Source organism: Delphinus delphis, chromosome 6 (genome assembly GCF_949987515.2).
Source record: "Delphinus delphis chromosome 6, mDelDel1.2, whole genome shotgun sequence".
NCBI classification, from domain to species: Eukaryota; Metazoa; Chordata; class Mammalia; order Artiodactyla; family Delphinidae; genus Delphinus; species Delphinus delphis.
In genome coordinates this window covers 114,940,635-114,965,970 of record NC_082688.1, presented here as the reverse complement: position 1 = coordinate 114,965,970, position 25,336 = coordinate 114,940,635, and the positions used below count along the sequence as shown (strand labels likewise).

General features: G+C 38.4%; 1 non-coding gene across 1 annotated transcript; it reads right to left on the bottom strand.

Moving 5' to 3' along the window:
• Nucleotides 1–11,146: 11,146 nt before the first annotated feature.
• LOC132427797 (U6 spliceosomal RNA) lies at nucleotides 11,147–11,253 on the bottom strand. The gene has a single exon (XR_009520002.1). It is a non-coding gene; the product is annotated as a U6 spliceosomal RNA (small nuclear RNA).
• Between the last annotated feature and the right edge of the window lie 14,083 nt (nucleotides 11,254–25,336).

Genomic DNA, 25,336 nt, shown 5'->3' with positions numbered 1-25,336 from the left:
TGTGTATATTATTTTACTTTCATCAAATTGTTTCATGTCTGATAGGTTTTGACTTATAATTACAAAGCAGCATCAATTTTACAGACCCTTAGGCAGATCTTTCAGATGTTAGATGGAACTTCTCATTTTCCAGTTTTATTCCACAATCATGTCTGGCTCTGAATTTCTTTTATATTATATTTTAAAAATTAGTTTAATGCACAGCTTGTGCAACTCGACCACAAAGAAACAAACAACCCAATCGAAAAGCGGGCAGAAGAACTAAACAGACATTTCTCCAAAGAAGACATACAGATGGCCAAGGGGCACATGAAAAGATGCTCACTATCACTAATTATTAGAGAAATGCAGATCAAAACTACAATGAGGTATCACCTCACACCAGTCAGAATGGCCATCATCAGAAAATCTACAAACAACAAATGCTGGAGAGGGTGTGGAGAAAAGGGAACCCTCTTGCACAGTTGGTGGGAATGTAAATTGATATAGCCACTATGGAGAACAGTATGGAGGTTCCTTAAAAACTAAAAATAGAATTACCATATGACCCAGCAATCCCACTCCTGGGCATATATCCAGAGAAAACCATAATCCAAAAACATACATGCACCCCAATGTTCATTGCCGCACTGTTTACAATACCAGGACATGGAAGCAACCTAAATGTCCATTGACAGATGAATAAAGAGGATGTGGTGAATACACACACACACACACACACACACACACACACACACACACAATGGAGCATTACTCAGCCATAAAACAGAATTAAATAATGCCATTTGCAGCAACACAGATGGACCTAGAGATTATCATACTAAGTGAGTCAGGAAGAGAAAGACAAATACCCTATGACATCACTTATATATGTGAAATCTAAAATACGACACAAATGAACTTATCTATGAAATGAAACAGACTCACAGACATAGAGAACAGACTTGTGGTTGCCAAGGGTGGGAGTGGGGAGGGATGGACCGGGAGTCTGGGGTTAGCAGATGCAAACTAGTATATATAAGATGGATAAACAACAAGGTCCTGCTGTAGAGCACAGGGCCTCTCAGGTGGTGTCTATTCACTCATACACATCGTAGGCATCCTAAGACTCAGCTAAAGACTCCAGGGATACCCTACAGATCAGGAGAGCAGCCTACCCTTCCTCTTACATTTGTTCTTTTCCCTGAGAATTCTAGCCACCTTGATCCACTCCAAATCCAACCTCTTTCTTCTCAAATCAGGAAATCACCAAGCTCTGTTGGGTTTCTTCTCCTGTCCTGTGTCCTCCTTGTCACAGTTGGTCTGGGCCCCTCTCCCAGGATCACAGCTCTGTTCTGCCTGTTATGCACCATCTCGAAAGTATGGTTTCATACATATTGTCTGTTTTTCCAATCCTTTAATGAGGGAGGATAAATTTGGTTCCTGAGAGTCCATATCAGGGAACAGTAGCAGACGTGATGAATAACTTTGTGCCAATAAATATGACGATTTGAATGAAATAGTCAACTTCCTCAAAAATGCAAATTAACAAGACTGACAGAAAAAAAAATGACACAATTTGAATAGTTTTGTATCTATCAAAGAAATAAAAACACATTATTAAAACTTGCCCCAAAAGAAAACCCCAGGTCAATTAGTGATTCTTCTTGTTTAAGGAAGAGATGCCTCCAGTCAAATAGAATGTTCTAAAGAATAAAAACAGAAACACTTCTGAAATATTTTTTAGGAGGCCAGTATCATACTGTTTTCAAAACCTGAAAAAGTATAACATAGGAAATTATGGACAAACAGCTTTTATAATAATACATGCAAAATCCTAAAGAAATTATTAGCAACTTTATTAAGGTGATATATAAAAAGAGTAATTCCTGACAACCAAGTGAGGTTTACTTCAGGGATGCATGGGTGATTTCACATTCAAAAATCAATCAATGTACTTTACTTTTTTTTTTTTTTTTTGCGATACACGGGCCTCTCACTGTTGTGGCCTCTCCCGTTGCGGAGCACAGGCTCCGGACGCGCAGGCCCAGCAGCCATGGCTCACAGGCCCAGCCCCTCCGCGGCATGTGGGATCTTCCTGGACCAGGGCACGAACCCATGTCCTCTGTATCGGCAGGCAGACTCTCAACCACTGCGCCACCAGGGAAGCCCAATGTACTTTACTTTTTAACAGAAGAAAGTTGCAGGAAAAGGATTGGACAAAGGAAAGCTATTAGCATAAAAATTGTACTTAATTTTCTGGCACTGTTTTGAATTTTCTATCAGGAGTTAATTTTGAAATATGATACAAGATTTTACTATTTACTTCCTGACCAATCAGTAAAGATTGCATCAGTAATGACATTAGCAGAAAACACTTAAACTTTATTCTTGATAGAAGAAATAATTGAAGATCTCCTTAAATTCTGTACAGAGAAATTATATTTTCATTTGTTTACACTTTTAAAAATCCATTATCTTTAGTAAAATGTTGCACTTCCTTCAGGGAAGAACCAAACCACCGAATTACTTGACAAACTCAAATTATCATATAATATACCTTTATAAAATCATGTTTTTTTCTCATTTATAGGAGATATAACTTATTTATGTGGTAACTTAATTAATGTCTTTATTCTCTGCTAAAAGCAGGGTCTATGAAAAAACATATTTCTTATTTTCCATCAGCAAAGTCCCTCCAGCACTTTAGCAGAGGGCCTGCAAGATAACAGGTGCTCAACGAATGATTTTGGAATGAGTGGAAAAAGGAGTGGAATAAAATGGCTTTCCCTGCCTGTGGTAAAATTAACGTTATGACATTCATAAAAGGTTTTATGTTAAGATAGTTTGTGTATGAAGCAGTGGTTTATTCAGATGTGTGTTTATTTAACATCTACAATGTGCTGGAAATGTGAAGATAAAGCATTCAGTAAGCACCTAATTTTCATTTTTTGTTTTCTTTCAATGTTATGTTTTGAACTAAGTTTAGACTTACAGAAAAGTCACAGAAATAGCATTGAGCTCTGTTTAGCCTCACTCAGCTTTCCCTAATGTTTAAAATGTTATATAACCATAGGACAATTACCAAGACCAGGAAATTAATAATAATAAATATTAATATTACTAAGTAAATATTAGTAATAAAAAGATATTATTAACTAAACCACAGATCTTATTCAAAATTCAGCAGTGTTTTTACTATTGTCCCTTGTCTCTTCCAGAATTCTATTTAGGATCCCACATTGTCTTTTCTTGTTATTTCTCTCAGCCTCCTCTAATCTGTGAGCATTTCTCAGTTTTTCCTAATTTTTTTTATCATCTTGACACTTTGGAAGAGTATTGATCAGTTACTTTGTAGAATGCCTGCGATTTAAGTTTGCCTGATGTACCCCCATGATTGTTGTGAGATTGGACTTCTTTGTCAAGAATACTCAGAAATGGTGGCCCGTCCTTCTTAGTGCACTGGACTGAGGGCTTCACGATGCTATGTGTTAACCTCGATCACTGAGTGAGGTTGGTATCTGCTGGCTTCTCCTCTGTACCACTTCTGTATTTTCCTTTGTATTTAATACATATCTTGGGACACGATACTTCAAACCAGGCAAATACTGTTGTTCCTCAAATTTTCACCCACTAATTTTAACACCTATTGGTGGATCTTGTGTGTGGCAATTTTCATGGTGGTGTTTGTCTAATGGTGATTTTATATCACACTCTTCCTTCTACATTTATAAATTGGAATACTTAATAAGGGAGAGCTGCTCCTTCTCCATTTACATATTCAGTTATTTATATCTGTATGAATCATGGACACTTATTTTGTTGAATTATAATCAATTACAGTCATTATGCATTTTTGCTCAGTTTGTCCCAGATTTGGCCACTGGGAGCATCTTGAGCTGTCTCCTGCGTCACAGGCACAGTGTATTGGGTGTCTTCTGGCACATGGGATGTTCCCTGGTCACCCCAGAGTCCTGGTGTCTTTTGTTAGAGAATTACATTAAACACGAGCATCTGAGTGTAAGATGTGCTCCTTGCTACTGGGATGCCATTGCTTCTAGACCTTCTCAGCTGACAAATTAGGAAATACCTGTAAGTAAAGTTTTATACATGGCTAGAAAGGGCCCAAATAAATAAAATTAGAAGTGAAAGATGACTAGTTATGGACAACACCACAGAAATACAAGGGATTGTAAGAGATTACTACTAACAAGTGTATGCCAATAAAATGGAGAATCTAGAAGAAATGGATAAGCTCCTAGAAACTTACAAACCCAAGAGTGAATCTATACACAGTATGAATAGACTGATTACCAGGAATGAGACTGAGTCAGTGATCAAAAGCCTCCCAACAAAAAAAGTCCAGGAGCAGTTAGCTTCACTCGTGAATTTTACCAAACATTTAGGGAAGAGCTAACACCTATCCTTCTCAAGCTAATCCAAAAAACTGAAGAGGAAGGAATGCCTCAGAACTCATTCTACAAGACCAGCATCATCCTGATACAAAAACCAGACCAGACAAAGACACCCCATACACAAAAACTTACAGGGCAATATCATTGATAAACACAGATGGAAAAATGTCCAATCAAATATTAACAAACCAAATTCAACAATACATTAAAAGGGTCATTTATCCCAGGGATACAAGAATGTTTCAATATCTGCAAATTAATCAATGTGATATACCTCATTAAAATAACTGAAGAATAAAAATCAGAGTCTTCTCAATAGATGCAGAAAAACTTTTGACAAAATTCAACATCCATTTATGATAAAAACTCTCAAAAATGGGTAAAGACAGAACATACCTCAATATATTAGAGCCTACTTATGACAAACCTACAGCCAACGTTGTACTCAACAGGGAAACCGAAAAGCATTTTCTCTAAGCTCAGTAACAAGACAAAGATGCTCATTGTCACCACTTTTATTCAACGTAGCACTGGAAGTCTTAGCCACAGAAATCAGAAAAGAAGAAGAAATAAAAGGAATACAAATTGGAAAGAATGAAGTAAAACTGTCACTATTTGCATACGATATGATACCTCATTTTGAAAATCCTAAAGACGCCACCAGAAAACAATAAGATCCCAAAATCAATTTAGTAAAGTCAAAGGATACAGAATTAATATACAGAAATCTGTTGCATTTCTGTACACTAATAACAAAAGATCAAAAAGAAAAATTTTTAAAAATCCCAGTTACATTTTCATCAAAAAGAATAAAATACCTAGGGATAAGTGCAACCAAGGAAGTGAAAGACCTGTATTCAGAAAATTATAAGACATTGTTTAAAGAAATTAGGCAGGACACAAACAAATGGAAAGATATTCCAGGTTCATGGACTAGAAGAATTAATATTGTTAAAATGTCCATGGGAAGAGATGGTTACTAACCTTATCATGGGGATCATTTCATATTGTATGTAAATGTTAAATCACTATGTAGTACGCTGAAACTAACAAAATATTGTATGTCAACTATATTTCAACTAAAAAACAAAATAATTACTGCTACCAAAAAAATGAATAAGAAAAGAGGCAATTAAGTCACAGACACATACAGAGGGAAGACTCAGGGAGAGGCCTCAGAAGAAACCAACCCTGCCAACACCTTCATCTTGGACTGTTAGCCTTCAGAACTGTGAGAAAATACACCTTTGTTGTTTAAGTCACCCAGTCTGTGGAACTTGGTTATGGCAGTCCTAGAAAACTATAGGACACAGACTGTAAAGTGTTATAAAAACATGTTTTTCATCCTGTTAAGACTCTGAGATTTCTGTGTTTGTTGTAACAACCAACATTGCTCATTTGATACACAGCACTTATACCACCAATGAGGCTTAGCTTCCTTTCTGTTGCACATTTTTATTCTGACAAATGCATATCCATGTCCTAGGTCATTTGTGTTTTCAATTTTGCCTATTTTTTCTTCATTATTTCTTTCATAGTTTTTATGGTAAAGAGTTCTTCCATACCCTAAATCAAACAAATGTGTACCTGTATTTATTTTCTGTCATATTTTTTTTCTTCCAGAACTTAGATTATCACTTTGCAAGATGTTAAGTTCTATCTTTATTTTAGTTTTTTATCCACTCTGCTATTTTTCTGAATGTGCTACTTAACAAGTTACCCCAGAAGAATTTACTAAATAATTCAATGAAATGTTATATTTTTTCATCATATACTAAATGTTTATGACTTTCTGTATTTCTGAATTTTCTATTTTGTCACACTATGTTTATTCATGTTGAAACAATCCTGTTTTATTTATTATACATTTATAAATTTCAGTTTTAACTTTAAGGTATCAAATTAGGCAAATTTAAAATATTTTATTGACTTTGTTATGCACTCTAATCCCAAATTAAGTGGAATAATTTTGTTGAGTAGAAGAATCCTTTTACAATATTGATTATAATTGCTTTTCTAAGTCAGTTAGCCACTTGGAGAGTGAAAGAACAAACACTGTATTATTTTGCTTTTCCCATTAGGAACATGCTCCTTAAATCTTCATTCTACTCAGCTTTTCTCTTTCATCTAAAGATGAATTCTGTGGTTTTATTCATATACATTTTGCTTAGGACTTCTCATTAGGTTTAAATCTAGGTATATTTGTAGGAGTGTATTAAATGGTGGTTTACTTAATATTTTAAAAACAGCTATAGTTATTAAGTATATTTTAATTTAATTGACATATTTCTTTGATATGGCACTACCTCACTAAAGTTTATCCATTTATTTAACAGTTAAACAAAAACTTTCATTGAATGTCTATTTTCTTAAGCAAAAATCTTGTCATCTGAAATGAATGGTAATTATGCTGGCATAAAGTTGCTTGTAATAGCCTCATAATTTGTAATCTTGTCTACATGTGTTTTTATATGCATCCTATTCCCTGGTCAGAGCTACTATGTATAGTTAACGGTATCTGCAATTCAGGGGTCAAGCTTAAAATCAGAGCTCTTTATTAGTTCTGATCGGGTCCCTTGGGAAGGATGGTTTCCATCTTCATTCTTCCAAATTATGCTCCTTTTCCTCTTATCAAATTCAATCCTCCTATAGGCAGGGGGTCTATGTTAAGGAAGTTTAATTGTTTTCTTTTTTCTCATCCACCTTCTGCTACCATTGCCCACTTGATCCATTTAACCTTAGTTTCTGACCATGCCAGGATTGAGACTTCGAGGGAAAATAGTGAGGTGAGTGGAAATTTACCTTTTTGACTAGCAAGTTTGCAGAATTTTTACCTTGGAATTCCCTGGAATTGATAGAATTTCAACCAGCCTCTTTCTCTCCAGGATGTCTTCAGGAATTCTTTGAGAAAATCTCTCCTCCATTGCTGAGGACCGAAGCATTCCATCTGCTCTTTGATCATGTGTATTTGCCCACCCAGGCAGCCTCCTTCAACAGGTTGTAAGATACCAGCTCTCTTTGATGCATGGCTTATACTCGGTCCAAAGGGAACACACATTGTTTGTCCTGGCAACCCCAGGGTGGTGATGGTTGTACATATCTGTGAATATACTAACAACAAATTGTATACTTTAAATGGATGACTTGATTGATAGATGAATTATCTTAATAAAGTTGTTAAAAAAAAAGAAAATCTCTGTGAACTGTGCAACTTCCGCCTTATTTAAAGCAAGAAAGAGGGCAATCACAGATTTATCCCATTTCAAAGAAATATGTGTCAGGCAGTTTAGACAGCCAGGAGTGAAAGAACAAACAGGTACACAGTCATACTAGGCTTGTTAATTTGTTTTCGAGAACCAGGGATCGAGACCTACTATATCAAAGCACAATGTCATCATTCCAGTGAAAATAAAACAAATTGTTGGCCAAAATTAGAAGTAAAAGACAAAAAAGGCTGGTAAGCAAAGATTGGAGGAGATGTGAGGGATAGAGAGAAGTGTGATGATATTCTGATGACCTAAATGGAGAAATAATCTGAAAAAGAGTGGGTGCATGTGTATGTATAACTGAACCACTTTGCTGTACATCTGAAACTAATATTGTGAATCAACTACACTCCAATATAAAATAACCAAATTTAAAAAATGCTGAAGACTGAGGGAGAATGATACTCTCATTTTGATTTTTTCTCTATAAAATGTTTAATAAGTTCATATTTTGAATTATCCAAATGAGTATTTCATCCTATTTTAATTCATAACTGCCTGCTTTCATAAATACAAGCTAAATGACTTTGATGGTTGATCAGGTACAATGACACCGAGCGCTTGCCTTAGGTAATGTGGTTCCATTTTCAACCAAGATAGAACTCTCCTCAAAAATGAGTCTAAAAGCTGATGAAGTCGGACCCTCAACTCTATCCATGTGAATCTGGGAAAAAGGGATCCGTATCCACATACACATAGTCACAAAAGCTAAACATAAAATAGTGGGACATTTGCTGAGTTTCTATTGCTGGTATAGAGTTCACCACTCCTCTATTTCAGCAAATCGTGGAATTGTAGAGTGATGAGTCATCTACATTACTGAAAAACACGCTCCTGAACGATATATACAAAATTGAGGAAGAATAGAATGGCGTTTTCTTATGCTGTTATATGGGCACTGCAGATGTTAGCATCCTGTTGATTTTTAAATTCTGTGCAGGCTATGAATACAGTGATAGAGGGAAGAGAGTTGTTTATTAAAGTGTAGGGAGCTTCCTGGTGTGCTGCTGTTCACTGTTGTCCACCGTTGCCATGGGAACAACATCCACTGTGCAAAAAGGAGTTGGTAGTTGTAACTACTCACTGTTCTATGTCTATGGAAGCGATATAATGCTGATGAATCGGAAGCATCATAGATAGGCTTAAATTTTAAAATTTCATAAGAGGATCGTAATACTAATTTAGAGCAGATTCGTTTAAATATGGGCATAATAGGAAGAAAAAGAGCATATGAATAATCAGTAAGCTAAGACAGGAAAGGAAAAATAAGAAAGTTACAGATATGTGTTTTCACTTCTGTAACTTTTTGATGCAATTCATCACTTGAATAAACAATAATAAATTATCTGTCCATAGGAAGAAAATTGACAAAGCAGTGCAGTGTATTTTGACTTTGTCAAATATATTCTACAGCTGTGTATTATGGCTGGCCACTTGCCTAATAAAATTACAGTGCAGGGCTTCCCTGGTGGCGCAGTGGTTGAGGGTCTGCCTGCCGATGCAGGGGATGCGGGTTCATGCCCCGGTCTGGGAGGATCCCAGATGCCGCGCAGCGGCTGGGCCCGTGGGCCATGGCCACTGGGCCTGCGCGTCCGGAGCCTGTGCTCCGCAGCGGGAGGGGCCCACAGCAGTGAGGGGCCTGCGTACCGCAAAAAAAAAAAAAAAAAAAAAAAAAAAAAAAAATTACAGTGAAGCATGATAAACTCTTGAGGGGAAATTTCTGTTTCACTTTGTCAAAAAAGACAAATAACTAAAAGCTATATACTGCTTTTGGAATACTATATTATTTTCTCAATTTTCAATAGTAATCCAATTTCTATTACTTTCAGATCAGTGGATTTTGAATAACTGACAGAAAGTGTGAAGCTTAGCTCACAATAAAATACTTTCCTATTGCTTCCAAGACATTTCTATCTTACCTATTGAAGGCACTTGCTAGTCCCAAATATACTGTCATTTACCTCATGCTCAAATAAGTAAACTAGAAAATTGGGTCAGAAAGAGGAATGGCAGTGAGCAGTCCTTGTTCTATGCATTATGAATGTGACCAGGAACTAATGGCAACACTGATTCATCCACTGCAGATCCAGGTGACTGTAACTTGATACACACAAGATGACACTGATTAGCCCCTGTGTAAATGCATGTGGAGTGTATGCTAATATCCAGTAGGACAAAAGTACCTTGCAGTCTTTCTTTTCTATATTTTCCATACTAACTTCCAGCTAGAATTTTTTTTTAAAAACTATTGTGATCCTTTAAGATTGTATGAATTCTATGATAATTTGGGAGAAATGGATATTTTTATTCTTCTCACACTTTTCCATTTTGTTGACATTTTCTATTACTTCTTTCAATATGACTTGATTGTTTTATTTACAGAGGTCCTGTGCCTTTCTTGTGGACATTGTTTCTGAGCATTTTATTATTACTCTTATCTATTGTGGAAAGATTGTTTCCCAATTCTGTTTCTAGTCAAGTCTTGCCATCGTACAGATAAATTATTGATTTTTGCGTTTATAGATTTTGTCAACTTTCACCTTAGCAAAACACCATCCAAAACCTGCCGAGCAGGCAAAGCTCACTTTGTTGGATCTGCTGAAATAAGAAAGAAACATACCTTGGCAGAATCTTAGCCCCAAACAGGAAAAGCAGAGTGATGGGTTTTTAGGGTCTGTCTGGGTGACAGATTTTCAGACAAGCTTTTGGAGGTCGGGAACTCCTTGGGACCGGGCAGTGCGTGACACACAATAGCTTTACACTAACGCACATATGAGACCAAGGTTTGAGCCAAGTTTGCTCAACAGTCTTCATAATTCAGGCATTTTAGTTGATTTATAGCTTATCTTCAGGGCTCAAGTATTTCCCAGAGCCAGGCTCTAACGTCTTTCATTTTTCTCAGTATTCACACAGTGACAGGAAAGTATCCTGGGGATATATATTTTTAATCATGAGGAAAACCAAAACCCCATGGGTTTAAGCTCTCAGCCCCCCACCCCCTTGACATACTTGTCAGCCCAGGATGGGGATTACAACCCCATTGTCTGTGAACAGAAGCAATTTCAATCTTCACTGCTTTTGGGTGAGTTGTAGTTATATGATAAGGCTCTGCTGGTAGTTTTCCAGAATCTATTAGTGTCAGATTTTTTTTTCTTTTTGTTTGAAGATCGTTTGTTGGATCACCTGAAGGGACAAAGTCCATTTAGCAGTATTTTGGGGTTTTAAAATTTTTTTTTTAATTTTTAAACATCTTTATTGGAGTTTAATTGCTTTACAATGTTGTGTTAGTTTCTGCTGTATAACAAAGTGAATCAGCTATACGTATACATATATCCCCATATCCCCTCCCTCTTGCATCTCCCTCCCACCCCTCTGGGTGGTCACAAAGCACCGAGCTGATCTCCCTGTGCTATGCGGCTGCTTCCCACTAGCTACCTATTTTACATTTGGTAGTGTATATATGTCCATGCCACTCTCTCGCTTCGTAAAAATATGGAACACTTCACCAATTTACATGTCAGCCTTGCACAGGGGCCATGCTAATCTTCTCTGTATCGTTCCAGTTTTAGTATATGGGCTGCCAAAGCGAGTACTACCAGTATTTTGGACTTTGGCGATGACACATCTGAGCAAAGCAACGTGGAATAACACTAAGGAAGACATGAGTCAGGGTTTGTAGTCCTATGTTAGGCAAGAGGCAAGGGTGCCCAAGCTCTACTTCTGTGACAAATTGCCTACAAAGTTGCCAAGTGTTGTCATTTTTCAGGCAGACACCTTCATGTCCAGGTTTGATGAGAATTTTATTTTTCTGGCCACTTGATCCATTGTTTTACATGTCACTTAAAAAGCGCTTAGCGCTTGATTCCAATGACACAGAAAATCATCTTTCTTATTGCAACGAACTAGCATCACAGGAAGCTGGTTGTCATCCAAAGGAATATAAACAATAATTATATTGGATGTGCATCTTAATCAAAAGACACACACAAAGGAGTGACTAGAAGTATCAGAAGCAAAATTAAATATAGGGAACGTATACACACTGTAGATAAGAGGTTTGAGTATCTGTTAATAATCTAGGTCCTTGAGTAAGTGGAGAAGAAAGCGTGGATGAAAGGAAAGAAAAAAGGTGAGTAGATTGAGAGAGGACAGCCTGACTCTGATATTTGGAGCTTGTTTTCTGGGTCTTATAGAGAAATTGTCCCCTGTGTGAGTTATCATCTTGGTCAGGATTCTTGGATAAGGTTTATGGCCCCTGAAAAACTGACTGAGAACTTCTTACGGTCCTGGCCTGAGATCTCTAGTTTTTCATGACTTCACAGTATCTTTAAATCTCTTCGGTTGTGAGGTGTAGATCTGAGTCTTAACACATCACAGTTTTAACGTCACAGTTTTACTGTCCCTTTAGTTGTGACAGCTCCTGGTAGCATCTATTTCATTAGGTTCTGTGCACACATTTTCGGATGAAATCTCCTGAAGCAAAATCAGAATTACAAGATTAGAATCACCTCTTGAGGAGGAACACAAAATTAACTTATAGTGATGTAATGATTAGTCTGGTGGTAAATAATACTAGAAGAAGTAAGGACACCGAAAATCTTCAGTGTTTCTTGAATCATATCATAAAGGACATTACAGGGACTTAACGTACTTGACAAGCGAATTGGAACATAGTGATCAAAAAATATGTCTTTTCAAAGAAAGATTTTATAACCACTCTTTGAATATGAAAACAACCACTCTTTGAATATGAAAACAGTGCAAAGTCATTGAAATATGTTACTCTTTATGTATATATAATTAATTTAAGGCAACAGAAATTCATTTGGGGAGCAGGATTTTATTATTATTATTTTATTTATTTATTATTTTTTTTGCGGTACGCGGGCCTCTCACTGCTGTGGCCTCTCCCGTTGCGGGCCACAGGCTCTGGACGCGCAGGCTCAGCGGCCATGGCTCACGGGTCCAGCCGGTCCGCGGCATGTGGGATCCTCCCGGACCGGGGCACAAACCCGCATCCCCTGCATCGGCAGGCGGCCTCTCAACCACTGCGCCACCAGGGAAGCCCCCATGTAACTTTTGAATGGGAAAAAATTGTTTTCAATGAAAAGGTCAAGGAAGGAAGCAATATAAAAGTCCTTATAATTCCCTTAAGTCATCACTTTGAAAGTGAAAAACTTGAAATAATGCTGCATAGTAATGTGGTCAAGAGTTTGTGTGAAAAAAAAAAAAAAAAGAGTTTGTGTGTTTAGAACAGAGATGGGGGCGTTGTGTGTGTGTGTCCGGGATGTGGGAGGTCCTCTGGGCTGGAATCTTGGTTTAGCTATTTTCCAACTGAATGACCCTGAGTCAGATTCCCCAAATAAAAAGTGGCAAATAATATGATTGCTCTGAGGATTGTTACAATAAAGTAATCCGAAGGAATGAAACATTTCTCTTTATTATGCCACAAAGCAAGAAGATAGCCTCTGAAAAAGTGCCTCTAAACAGGGAAGTGATTTTACAGGGTTTCTTGGAGAATTGGGGGGAAGGTTTTGTTACCAAATTAAGTCGTAGGGACCCTGCTTGGGCCCTAGCCTGGCCGAGGACTCTGCCTGGGCGGTCGAGGGTTCTGTCTCCATTCAGTTAGGAGGCAAATAACAAAACCGAAGCTTAGATCGACACAGCACAGGCTTCATTTAGTGGCCAAAGAACGGAGAAGTGGGAGCTTAATTTACAGATCAACTTCTCACCCACCTGGAGAGAGTGGTTTAATTTTTTTTTTTTTTTTTTTTTTTTTTTTGCGGTACGCGGGCCTCTCATTGTTGTGGCCCTCCCGTTGCGGAGCCTGTGCTCCGGACGCGCAGGCTCAGCGGCCATGGCTCACGGGCCCAGCCGCTCCTCGGCATGTGGGATCTTCCCAAACCGGGGCACAAACCCGTGTCCCCTGCATCGGCAGGCGGACTCTCAACCACTGCGCCACCAGGGAAGCCGAAGTTACTTAGTTTTAAAGAGTAAAGTCAAAGGGAGGAGGAGTGAGGTTAGTGATGGGATGAAGAGGCCTTCGGGGGAAGGGGCGGGTCTTTTTCAAGGGCCTGGGGCGCCACCTCCTTTTCATCCTATTTTGGGCCTTAATGCCGCCGCAGGTGTGTCATCTGGTAGCCAATGTAGTAAAAATCAACGTATAATGAGATTCAGGTTCTGCTGGATGTTAGATTCATTGCCATCTTGGTCCCAGCTGGTTTACCTGGGGTTTTTGGTTTGTTTGTAGCTTCCTTTCTTATCTCTGGACCCTTTAATTTAAAGATTTATGTTCACTCCTGCTAAAGGTGGCGGTGGGCATGCTTTGAGCAAAGACCCGGAGCAGCTCTGGCAATAGTTGGAGACATTTTGAGAAGAAGCAGCGGAAATTCTGACAATGGAGACCAAGGTACAGTCTTAACAAATTTTAACAAGGCAGTCTTTTAATTTATGAGAGTAAGAACAAAAGATGCCTAGATTTTTTTGCTTGGGAAAAGTTATACATGGTTATTTATCAATAACAGCTGTATCTTGGGGTCAAGTGGAATTTTCTCATTGAGATAAATGGGGACCGGGAAAAACATTATGATAACAGGGAGATACAAGATAGTTCAAGAAAATATAGTTTGGGGGAATAAAATAAGTTTAAAAATGTAATGATCTTGGGGAAATGTCTGGCAAACAGCAGATGCTCTAATTCTATTAGCATTAGTTTTATAAATGATTGCTGTGATTTTTAAAGTTTTCCAGGAGAAATTATGCTTTTTTTTTTCCATTTACTTGTCCGGGTAACAAAGAATGAAGTTTTAAATATTTGAAGGATACATGATGGCAAAGGGGGCAGTAGGTGTTGGGTTTTGTTTTTTCTTAATTTATAAAATGACATTTTATATCTGTTAGGAGTTTTATATTTTTTAATTCTTCTAGAAGTAGAGCAATCCATTCATTTTGGGAAGCAAAAGCCGTCCAGGTGGGATTTAATGTGACTTTTAGTTAAACAAACGTAAAATACTATACACCTATTTTTCCTGAGTGAAAGAAGCCTGCCTGCCCCAGAGACACTGCCAAGTGTTCCGTGCAGCCTTCAAAGTCGTGCTTTCTTAGCTGGTGTAAATTGAATTTTGCCTTTGCGAGTTTCATTCTCTTTAGTAGAAAGTTTCTTTCCTTTATCTGGAATCGGTGTGTTAATTGTTGTTTGACAAGAGAAGTTAGGACTTCTGGGTTGTACCCAGTTGGCACAATTTTCCGGACCAGAGCTCCCCCAAGAGAAATACTCTCTTCAGCAGTAAGAAGGAAAGGTTGGGAAAGGAAGGGCCTCCTGCGGTGTTGTACAAGCAGACTGAGGTGTTAGGACCCACCTGAGATTTTGTTTGTGGCTGATTAGTGTAAAGGTCAGGTACCTTGCTCACTGCCTGTGGTTTGTTTGTTTGGTTTGTACTCTCATTACTTAGACTAGAATCCTGTGAGTGTTTTTGTTCATTCCTCCTCTGCCCATAAAAGAATGTTCTGAGAAAGTGCCTTCCATGGCAGCCAGCCACCCCGACCCCACCCCGTAAGGACCAAAATGACAGTGTGACTTCAGAAGAGCACCCCTGTGGCTCCCCACTTGTTCCGGGAGTTGGCCCAGCTACGGAAAACCCTCTGCCCCAAGCACTGAACACTCTCTCTTCTTTTGAAATGTCCCTTTGCGGTGAACCAAGGATGGCCAAATGCACCTGAAGACCAGATTGGAAGTCTCCCCATTTCCAAAAATCCCAGCTGAATAGAACACTTGCCAACCAGACATGCTCTCAGTGTTCCCCCTTATCCTCTATAAAATGTGCCATCCTTCCTAACATCTTTGAATCCCGCTGAAACAGAAGTGATGTATTTATGTATAAACAACTTTGTTCGTTATGTCTGGCCTTAGTTTTGTCCTTGACCGTTCACAGCAGCACTACCTTTAATAACCAGAACCCAGCACAACCACCTGGGCATCATCTGGAGGATGGATGAATAATGGAAAATAAACCAGTATTCATACACGTTGGTTTACAACCTCAGGAGCTCCCCAGGGGAGATCTGAAACCTCCCTCCTTCCACATACTGCAAAAAAGCAACATACCGCAAAAAAAAAAAAAAAAAAAGAAGAATGTGGTATATCTTGGTGAATGCTCCATGTGAGCTCCCAACCACTGTGCCACCAGGGAAGCCCAAGATATACCACATGCTAAGCCACAAACACATGTTAACAAATTAAAACAAAATAGAAATCATATAACATCTGCTCTCAGACTACCATGGAATTAAACTTGAAATTAGAAAGATAGCTGGGAAATCCTAAAATGTGTGGAGATTAAACAACACTCTTTTGTTTTGTTTTTTTTTGCTTGCGTTACGCGGTCCTTTCACTGTTGTGGCCTCTCCCGTTACGGAGCACAGGCTCCGGACGCGCAGGCTCAGCGGCCATGGCTCATGGGCCCAGCCGCTCCGCGGCATGTGGGATCTTCCCGGACTGGGGCATGAACCCGTGTCCCCTGCATCGGCAGACAGACTCTCAACCAATGCGCCCAAGCAACACTCTTTTAAAGAACACATGAGTCAAGGAGAAAATCTCAAGAGAAATTAAAAATATATTTTGAACTAAATGAAAATGAAAACAGCTTATCAAAATTTGTGGTATGCAGCAAAAGCAGTTCTTAGAAGGAAAGTAATAACATTTGATGCATTTATGAACAAAGATCTAAAATCAATAATCTAAGTTTATACCTTAGGAAACAAGAAATAGAAGAGTAAATTAATTCCAAGAAATCAAATGAAAAGAAATAATAAGAATTAGGGCAGAAATCAATGAAATTGAAAGCAAGAAATCAACAAAGAAAAACCAATAAAACCAAAACTGATTTTTTGAAAAGATGAGCCTCTAGCCAGGTTGACTGAGAAAAAAAAGAGAGATGGCACAAATGACTGGAATCAGAAATAAAAGAGGAGACATCATTACAAACCCTATGGACATTAGAAGTATTAAAGGAATACTATGAACAACTCTATGCCCACACATTTGATAACCTAGATGATATGGACCAGTTCCTTCAAAGATACACTTTACAAAACTCACACAAGAAGAAATACACAATCTGAATAAGCCTGTATCCATTACAGAAATTGAATCAATAATTAATAACATTCCAAAACAGAAAGCACCAGACCCAGATGGGTTCACTGGTGAATTCTACCAAACATTTAAGGTAGAAATTACACCAATTCTCTACAATATATTTTTAAAATTGGAGTATAGCTGATTTACAATGTTGTGTTAGTTTCTGCTGTACAGCAAAGTGAATTAATTATACATACAAATATATCCACTCTTTTTTAGATTATTTTCCCATATAGGTCATTACAGAGTATTGAGCAGAGTTCTCTGTGCTATGCAGTAGGTCCTTATTAGTTATCTATTTTATATATACTGGTGTGTATATGTCAATCCCAATCTCCCAATTTATCCTTCTCACCCTTTCCCCCTTGGTAACCATAAGTTTGTTTTTTACATCTGTCACTCTATTTCTGTTTTGTAAATAAGTTCATTTGTACCATTTTTTTAAGATTCCATATATAACCGGTATCATATAACATTTGTCCTTCTCTGTCTGACTTACTTCACTCAGTATGACAATCTCTAGGTCCATCCATGTTGCTGCAAATGGCATTGTTTCGTTCTCTTTTATGGCTGAATAATATTCCATTGTATATATACACACACACACACCCCACATCTTCTTTATCCATTCATCTGTCGATGGACATTTAGGTTGCTTCCAGGTCTTCTCTATTGTAACTGGTGCTGCAATGAACATTGGGGTGAATGCATCTCTTCAAGTATGGTTTTCTACAAGCATACGCCCAGGAGTGGGATTGCTGAATCATATAGTAGCTCTCTTGTTAGTTTTTTAAGGAACCTCCATACTGTTTTTGCATAGTGGTTCTTACCAATTTACATTCCCACCAACAGTGTAGAAGGGTTCCCTTTTCTCTTTACCCTCTCCAGCAGTTACTGTTTGTAGATTTTTTTGATGATGGCCTTTCTGACCTGTGTGAGGTGATACCTCATTGTAGTTTTGATATGCATTTCTCTAATAATTAGTGATGTTGAGCATCTTTTCATGTGCTTTTTGGCCATCTGTATGTCTTCTTTGGAGAAATGTCTATTTAGATCTGCCCATTTTTGATTGGGTCATTTGTTTTTTTTTGATATTGAGCTGCATGAGCTGTTTGTATATTTTGGAGATTAGACCCTTATCGGTCAATTCATTTGCAAATATTTTCTCCCATTCTGTGGGTTGTCTTTTCGTTTTGTTTATGGTTTCCTTTGTTGTGCAAAAGCTTTTAAGTTTAATTAGGTTCCACTTGTTTATTTTTGTTTTTATTTTCATTTCTCTAGGAGGTGGGTCAAAAAGGATCTTGCAGTGATCTACAATATCTTTTAGACGATAGAAGTAGAGGGAATACTTCATAACTTATTTGAGGCCAGCTTTGCCCTAATAACAAAATCGTACAAAGTTATTACAGGAAAAGAAAACTACAGACCAATATCTCTCATGAATATAAATTCAAAAATCTTTGTGAAAGTATTAGCAAATGAAACCCAACAACATACAAAAAAAATTATGCACCACAATCAAGGGTGGTTTATCTCAAGTATGCAAAGCTGGTACAACATTTGTATTAATTTTAATTTTCTAAAGAATAATAATCCTGGTTGACCACATCTGGCTTTTAAATTTATCTTGTTACGTAGAAAGATAGAAAAAGAACAATAACTCAAAAGTATGGCCCAATGTTTTTCACTTCTGCGCTTGCTCTGTTTGTGTCTCCCCCAAACTCCTGTGTTGAAATCCTAATGCCCATGTGATGGTCTTAGGAAGTTGGGCCCTGGGGAGATGCTTAGTCACAAGCGTGGAGCCCTCAGGAATGGGGTTGGTACTTTTACAGAAGGGACCCACAGAACTCCCTCCCTGCTTCCTCCCTGTGAGGTCCACATTGGACACAACTCTGTCCCTGACCACACTTGGGCGTCCAGCCTCCAGAACTGTCTGCTGTTTGTAAGACACCCAGGCTGTGGTCTTTTGTTATAGCGGCCGGAACGGACCAAGCCACCTCCCCTCACTCTACTCGCATGAAAAACGTTGTGTGTGTGTGTGTGTGTGATGCAGAATTAAGACCACTGACTCTTACATTTTCCAGGGACGAGCCCTAGCAGATGATCAGACAGGCACGGTTTGCTCCCTCCTGGCTCTTTGCTCCAGACATTTCATTGTAATGAGGGTGGTACTCTCTCAACCATTCTGTGCTGAGAACCACAGTAGGCACTAAAGGTCTGAAACTCCTGGTTAGGTGGCCTGTGGGTGTGGGGAAAGTGGGCCTGCTGGGGTCCTGGGCTCTAGGCGCCAGCTTATGTAGGTGTGTTCTCCATGTTGTCATGTCCTCCCGGCCGGAGACCATCATGAAGGAGTTGGTAATGAAGTCTGCTTGGTCCTCTCTTGATCTCTGTTTTCCTTGGGAATCTCGAGCAAGTGTTCAGGTGTCCTGGATTTGAGGGGCAGATCAAATCACACACACTCATCTTCAGCAACTTCCATGTAAAAGCAGGTCTGGTGGAACCGCAGGCCAAGAATAAGTTACCATCCAGGAGTGCTTGCTCGAGTTTTGTTTTGTCTTTAATGGTGGTAGTAAGAGAGTGCCCTGGATTCTGTCTGACACCACTCAGAGAATTCTTTCTCTCCAACAGATAAATATATCCATTCTGAAACAGCCATTGCAAACAGTGCTAAACATAAAACTAACCAGCAGAAATTGACAGTTACAGCCCAGAAGAGCTAGAGGGCTTCACCATTCCTTGTTACATATTTAAAATGCTGTTTTGATAATAAATCCTTCAAATCAAAGCAAACAGTATGTTCCCAGCTTCTGTTTTATTTTAGGTCTTGCTTTACTGAAAACGTGTGCAGTCAGTGAAGAGCTGGCAAGGCTGGAGTATGAAGGAGTTTGCAGCAGTTTGGTGATAGGATCATTTTAATAGGCTGAATCTCCAGTTCTAGCTTCTGAGAACTCAATGTGTGCATCAGCTTTTTTTTTTTCCGGTACGCAGGCCTCTCACTGTTGTGACCTCTCCCGTTGCGAGCACAGGCTCCGGACGCACAGGCTCAGCAGCCATGGCTCATGGGCCCAGCTGCTCCGCGGCATGTGGGATCTTCCCGGACCGGGGCATGAAGCCGTGTCCCCTGCATCAGCAGGTGGACTCCCAACCACTGCGCCACCAGGGAAGCCCTGTGCATCAGCTTTTATTCTCTCTATAAAATTTAGTTTAAAAAATTAACTAAATAAAATAATTGTTACGTGATTACATGCATATAAATGCATGTGAAAGAGAAAGGAAAATGCACTTCGCTGTGGTCACACAGCCTGGAATGGACACATTTCTACATCAGTTATTGTTACCTGGAGCTTTCTTCTCGCAGGGAAAATAGATTCCTTTTCTAGTCAAGATTTCTCCTAAGTCAGTTGGTTTGTTTTTAGAGTTTTGATAAGAACAATAGCTTGCAACACTAAGGGGTTTATTACCAAGAGGAGATATATTGCAGTATATTAAACAGGCAAGAGCTTGTGCTTTGGACTGAGGGATTTTTTTTCTACATGAAATTCTGTGGGCATTTACCCTAGTTCTCTACATGAAAAATGCTTACCCATGCTCCTTGATATCATGACTACTAGCTTATTCAGAGACATGAGACTTAACTGAAGGAATAGCACTGAAATTGGGTTTATAGGAAGTTGTAAAGCTCCATGTGCCCGAAGGAACAGAGTTACAAGGTACTGCTTGTTGTTCTGAGGACAAAGAGTCTCACTTTGTCTTAGATGTGGATTATCTGACTATCCTTTTTATGCAGTCACCAACTGTGGAAGACAGAAAGATCTGCTGCTTCTTTCTCATGTCCTCAAATTACTGAAATTATTTGATAAAGGAAAACAATAATTTAAAATACTAGCAAGACTGGATCTAGTCAGCAATTTTCCAATTAAAAATCCCATGGCAACTAGCTAATTTCCTCTTTCACTGGCTGGACAAATGTTTTAATCTATTGTTCTGTGCCTGTCTTAGACTTAACAGTGATACATTTTGCCAAAGCAAAGCAAATATTAGTTATGTGCATGCGTATCTAACTACTCCCTATCTATGTAAATACCACCTACATGACATTTTAAAAATGTATTAAATAGCATCCCTGAATGTTAACACTGCTGGAGAAATCTAATTCCAAGGTTATCATCATTATAATGCCATTAAATATTTAGTACTCTCTCCCTGAGATTGACAAAATAACAATGTTTGCATCAGAGTTTCTTCTGTTCCTTTTTTTTCATAATATCACCTTTCAGTTTTATCTGAAATGAATAATTTGCTAGAAATTCTCAATTGGTGAGAATTAAGAACCTTTCAAAACATCATGCAACTTTCTGCCTCTCTGTTAATTTTTATGAGTGAAAGATACAAACAGATACAAAAATACGTAAAGATCCCTGACTTGTGTCCTATCTATGGGACAGGCTGGATTAACTAAAATAAGAAGAAATAACCTTAACTTGATTTAACTAATATGTAAGTTGTTAATCCACTGCCAATATTTAAGCATTAATGCTTCTGTCAGTTACAGGAGATATGGGGTTAAAAAGAAAAGTTAGTTCAGTCATAACGTAGTCATCACTTAAAATTTCATAAACATCCTGAGGTTCTCAAGTTAATATTTTTTGAGGTGATTTTCCAAATTAGGATTAACAGGTTTTCATGATGCTTATCTAAGAAGTATTCATGGATTTAAAATGATTGTAAACAATTCAATTTGTTTCCCTTTAATAAATCCTTAAAATCACTTAAATTCAAAGGCTCTGTGGAGTAATTATGAGTATATATATATATATATATATATATAGTTATTGCCCTTGAAAATCTTACAATAAAGTGGGCAGATAAGGTGTTCTCAAAGATCAGAGAGATATAGAGGAACATGGATACACAGTTACATGTAGATATATAGAGAGATATGGAAATAATTCCATGATAATGTACAAGCAGTTGCATAAATGTGAAAAAGATCACACAATCACAGAAGCGATCAAGAAAGAAAGAAAAGCAGAAGTAAATTTTTCTATTTTTATTTTTTTAATTTTGATTTTATTATTTACAATGTTGTGTTAGTTTCTGCTGTACAGCAAAGTGATTCAGTTATATATATGCATACATTCTTTTTTATATTCTTTTCCATTATGGTTTATCACAGGGTATTGAATATAGTTCCCTGTGCTATACAGAAGGACCTTGTTGTTTATCCATTCTATATATAATAGTTTGCATCTGCTAATCCCAAGCTCTCAATCCATTCCACCCCCACCCCACCTCCCCATTGGCAACCACAAGTCTGTTCTCTATGTCTGTGAGTCTGTTTCTGTTTCATAGATAAGTTCATCTGTGTCATATTTTAGATTCCACATATAAGTGATATCATGTGATATTTGTTTTTCTCTTTCTGGCTTACTTTACTTAGTATGATAATCTCTAAGTCCATCCATGTTGCTGCAAACGGCATTTTTTCATTCTTTTTTATGGCTGCATAGTATTCCATTGTATTTTTGTACTACATCTTCTTTACCCATTCGTCTTTTGATGGACATTGTTTCCATGTCTTGGCTATTGTGAATAGTGCTGCTATAAACATAGGGGTGCATGTATCTTTTAAAATTATATTTTTGTCCAGATACATGCCCAGGAATAGGATCGCTGGATCATATGGCAACTCTATTTTTAGTTTTTTGAGGAACCTCCATACTGTTCTCCATAGTGGCTGCATCAACTCAACTCCTACCAACAGTGTAGGAGGGTTCCCTTTTCTCTACAACATCTCCAGAATTTCTTGTTTGTAGACTTTTTGACAATGGCCATTCTAACTGGTTTGAGGTGATACCTCATTGTAGTTTTGATTTGCATTTCTTTAATAATTAGCGATGTTGAGCATCTTTTCATGTGCCTGTTGGCCATCTATATGTTTTCTTCGCAGAAATATCTATTCAGGTCTTCTGCCCATTTTTTGATTGGGTTGTTTTTTGTTGTTGTTGAGTTGCATGAGCTGTTTGTATATTTTGGAAATTAAGTCCTAGTCAGTCACAACATTTGCAAATATTTTCTCCCATTCTGTTGGTTGTCTTTTTGTTTTGTTTATGGTTTCCTTTGTAGTACAGAAACTTGTAAGTTTGATTAGGTCCCATTTGTTTATTTTTGGGAAAAGCAGAGATAGAATTTAAATGAGAATTCTTCCTAGGTTTACACACAGGTTCTTGAACTCCAAACTGATATAAATTATTTTTAAAACACCATGAGAGAAACAGCCAAATTTTAACAAATTTGAAAGTAAGGATAAGAGGATAACCGCTCTAGGCAAATTCTATTAAAGTATATATGTATGTATGTATATATATATATATATATATATATATTTTTTTTTTTTTTTTTTTTTTTTTGGTGGTACACGGACCTCTCGGTGTTGTGGCCTCTCTCATACGCGCAGGCTTAGTGGCCATGGTTCACGGGCCCAGCCGCTCTGCAGCATTTTAGATCTTCCCAGACCGGGGCACAAACCCGTATCCCCTGTATCGGCAGGCGGACTCTCAACCACTGCACCACCAGGGAAGCCCCTAAAGTATATTTTAATGGTAGAAATAGTGCTTTAAAGGTCCTAATGGCTTTGGGTTTCTAGGGTTTTTTTTTTTCTTTTTTTTAAATTTATTTATATATATTTTTTTATTTATTATTTATTTTCAGCTGAGTTGGGTCTTTGTTGCTGCGCGAGGGCCTTCTCCAGTTGCTGCGAGCGGGGGCCACTCTTCGTTGCGGTGCGCGGGCCTCTCGCTGCAGCGGCCTCTCCCGTTGCGGAGCACGGGCTCTAGGGTGCTCCGGCTTCAATAGTTGTGGCCCGTGGGCTCCAGAGAGCAGGCTCAGCAGCCGTGGCGCAGCGCATAGGCTTAGTTGCTCCACGGCATGTGGAATCCCCCCGAACCAGTTATCGAACCCATGTACCCTGCATTGGCAGGCGGATTCCCAACCACTGTGCCACCAGGGAAGTCCAGGTTTCTAGTTCTTGATCCCCTGGAGAAAGAGCTGTCAAATGCAGACCTGGGAAATGCACACGCAGCATGAGAAACCCATTTGAGTTTAGTGCAATAACAGAGAGCAAACAAAATCTGAAACTAGAAAGTAAAATCAAGAAGTAGTTTAACTTCAAGTTTGGTCAAGTTTGGTATAACTGCTTCCATTCCTGCACATAGAGATGGAGGAAAATAATATAAAGAAAAAACAAAATAGATGGAAACGATCAATGGCGCAGAGTGAGGTGTTGAAACCACGTGCTGGTGATATTTTTCTGTAGATGGTTTCCCTGGCGCAGTCTATCTTTACTCTTGCTTTTTAAAAACAGTTGAGAGTGCCCTCATTCATTTCTAAAAAGCAGCCTAGTTTAGTAGATAAAGCATATGGCCACCCTGGGAAACTCCATACATTGTGGTGAATTCAGTTCCAGTGAGACAGAGAAAGTGACCATGAGAAACAAACTGGGGTTGTGCTCAGTATTCAACCTTGAGCACTGAGAGGGCTCCCCCGGCTGGGGAAGGAGCCCAGGGGAGAAGATGCAGGTACAGCCCAGAGACCAGAGAGACTGTTCTAGTCTATTCAGTGAGATCAGCGCACAGCTCTGAAAGAGCCTCTAGTGTTTCTTGTTGGAATGCGGGAGTAAAAGCCAGGGCAGCTAACTACAAAACCAAAAAATTGCAAAAATGAAAATAAATCTTTGACAAAATGAGCCTATACATCAAAATTCCATAATGAATAATCTTATGCTAAAAAATATGATGCAGAACCATGACAAAATAGAATCTATCACAAAATGTGGGGAGGGTTTTGGGAACTGGAGGAGGGTGGGAACAGGGGACAGAATAGTGATAAACAGCCTTATGGGGTAACTAGTTACTCAAGTATTTGCGTAGGTGGATGGTAACTTGAAGCATAGGGCTTCGTGAGTCAACATAAACTGACAGCGAGGAATCAGGCAGGATCTTGGTGATTTCCATGGTGCTGTTCAACATTTAGATTGTTTTTCTTTTATCAGGGCTGATATATTCAAATCATAAAAACTCCCCAGATTTTTCTTCATATCATCACTTTTCTTCCTTTTTACCTTCCTCTTTACCCTCATTATTTACAACTCTCCTGTTTTTCATTTCTCCTCATGTATCAAAATCTGTTCTGAAAATGACCTGGTATTGATGTTATTTACAAAACAGTAGAAACATCTGCATATTACGTTCCATGGGTAGTTCAAAGGGATGCCTCCTCATTGAAACGCATCACTGAATAAAAGCCACACCTTATAGTGAAAAGAGAATTTCGAGTTTTAGGCCTACGGGGAAGCATTGAGGGAATAATAATGTTTTCCTCACGCCCTCTGGGGCCAATAGGAAATTACCAGTCATTCTTTCTTCAGAGTTTATTATTACAGATCTGTTTATAGTCATCCATTTCCATGCTCTAAAAAACACAAAGCATTAATGCTAACCCACTGGCTTTACCTTAATTGAGTCTTCAGATCTCAAACT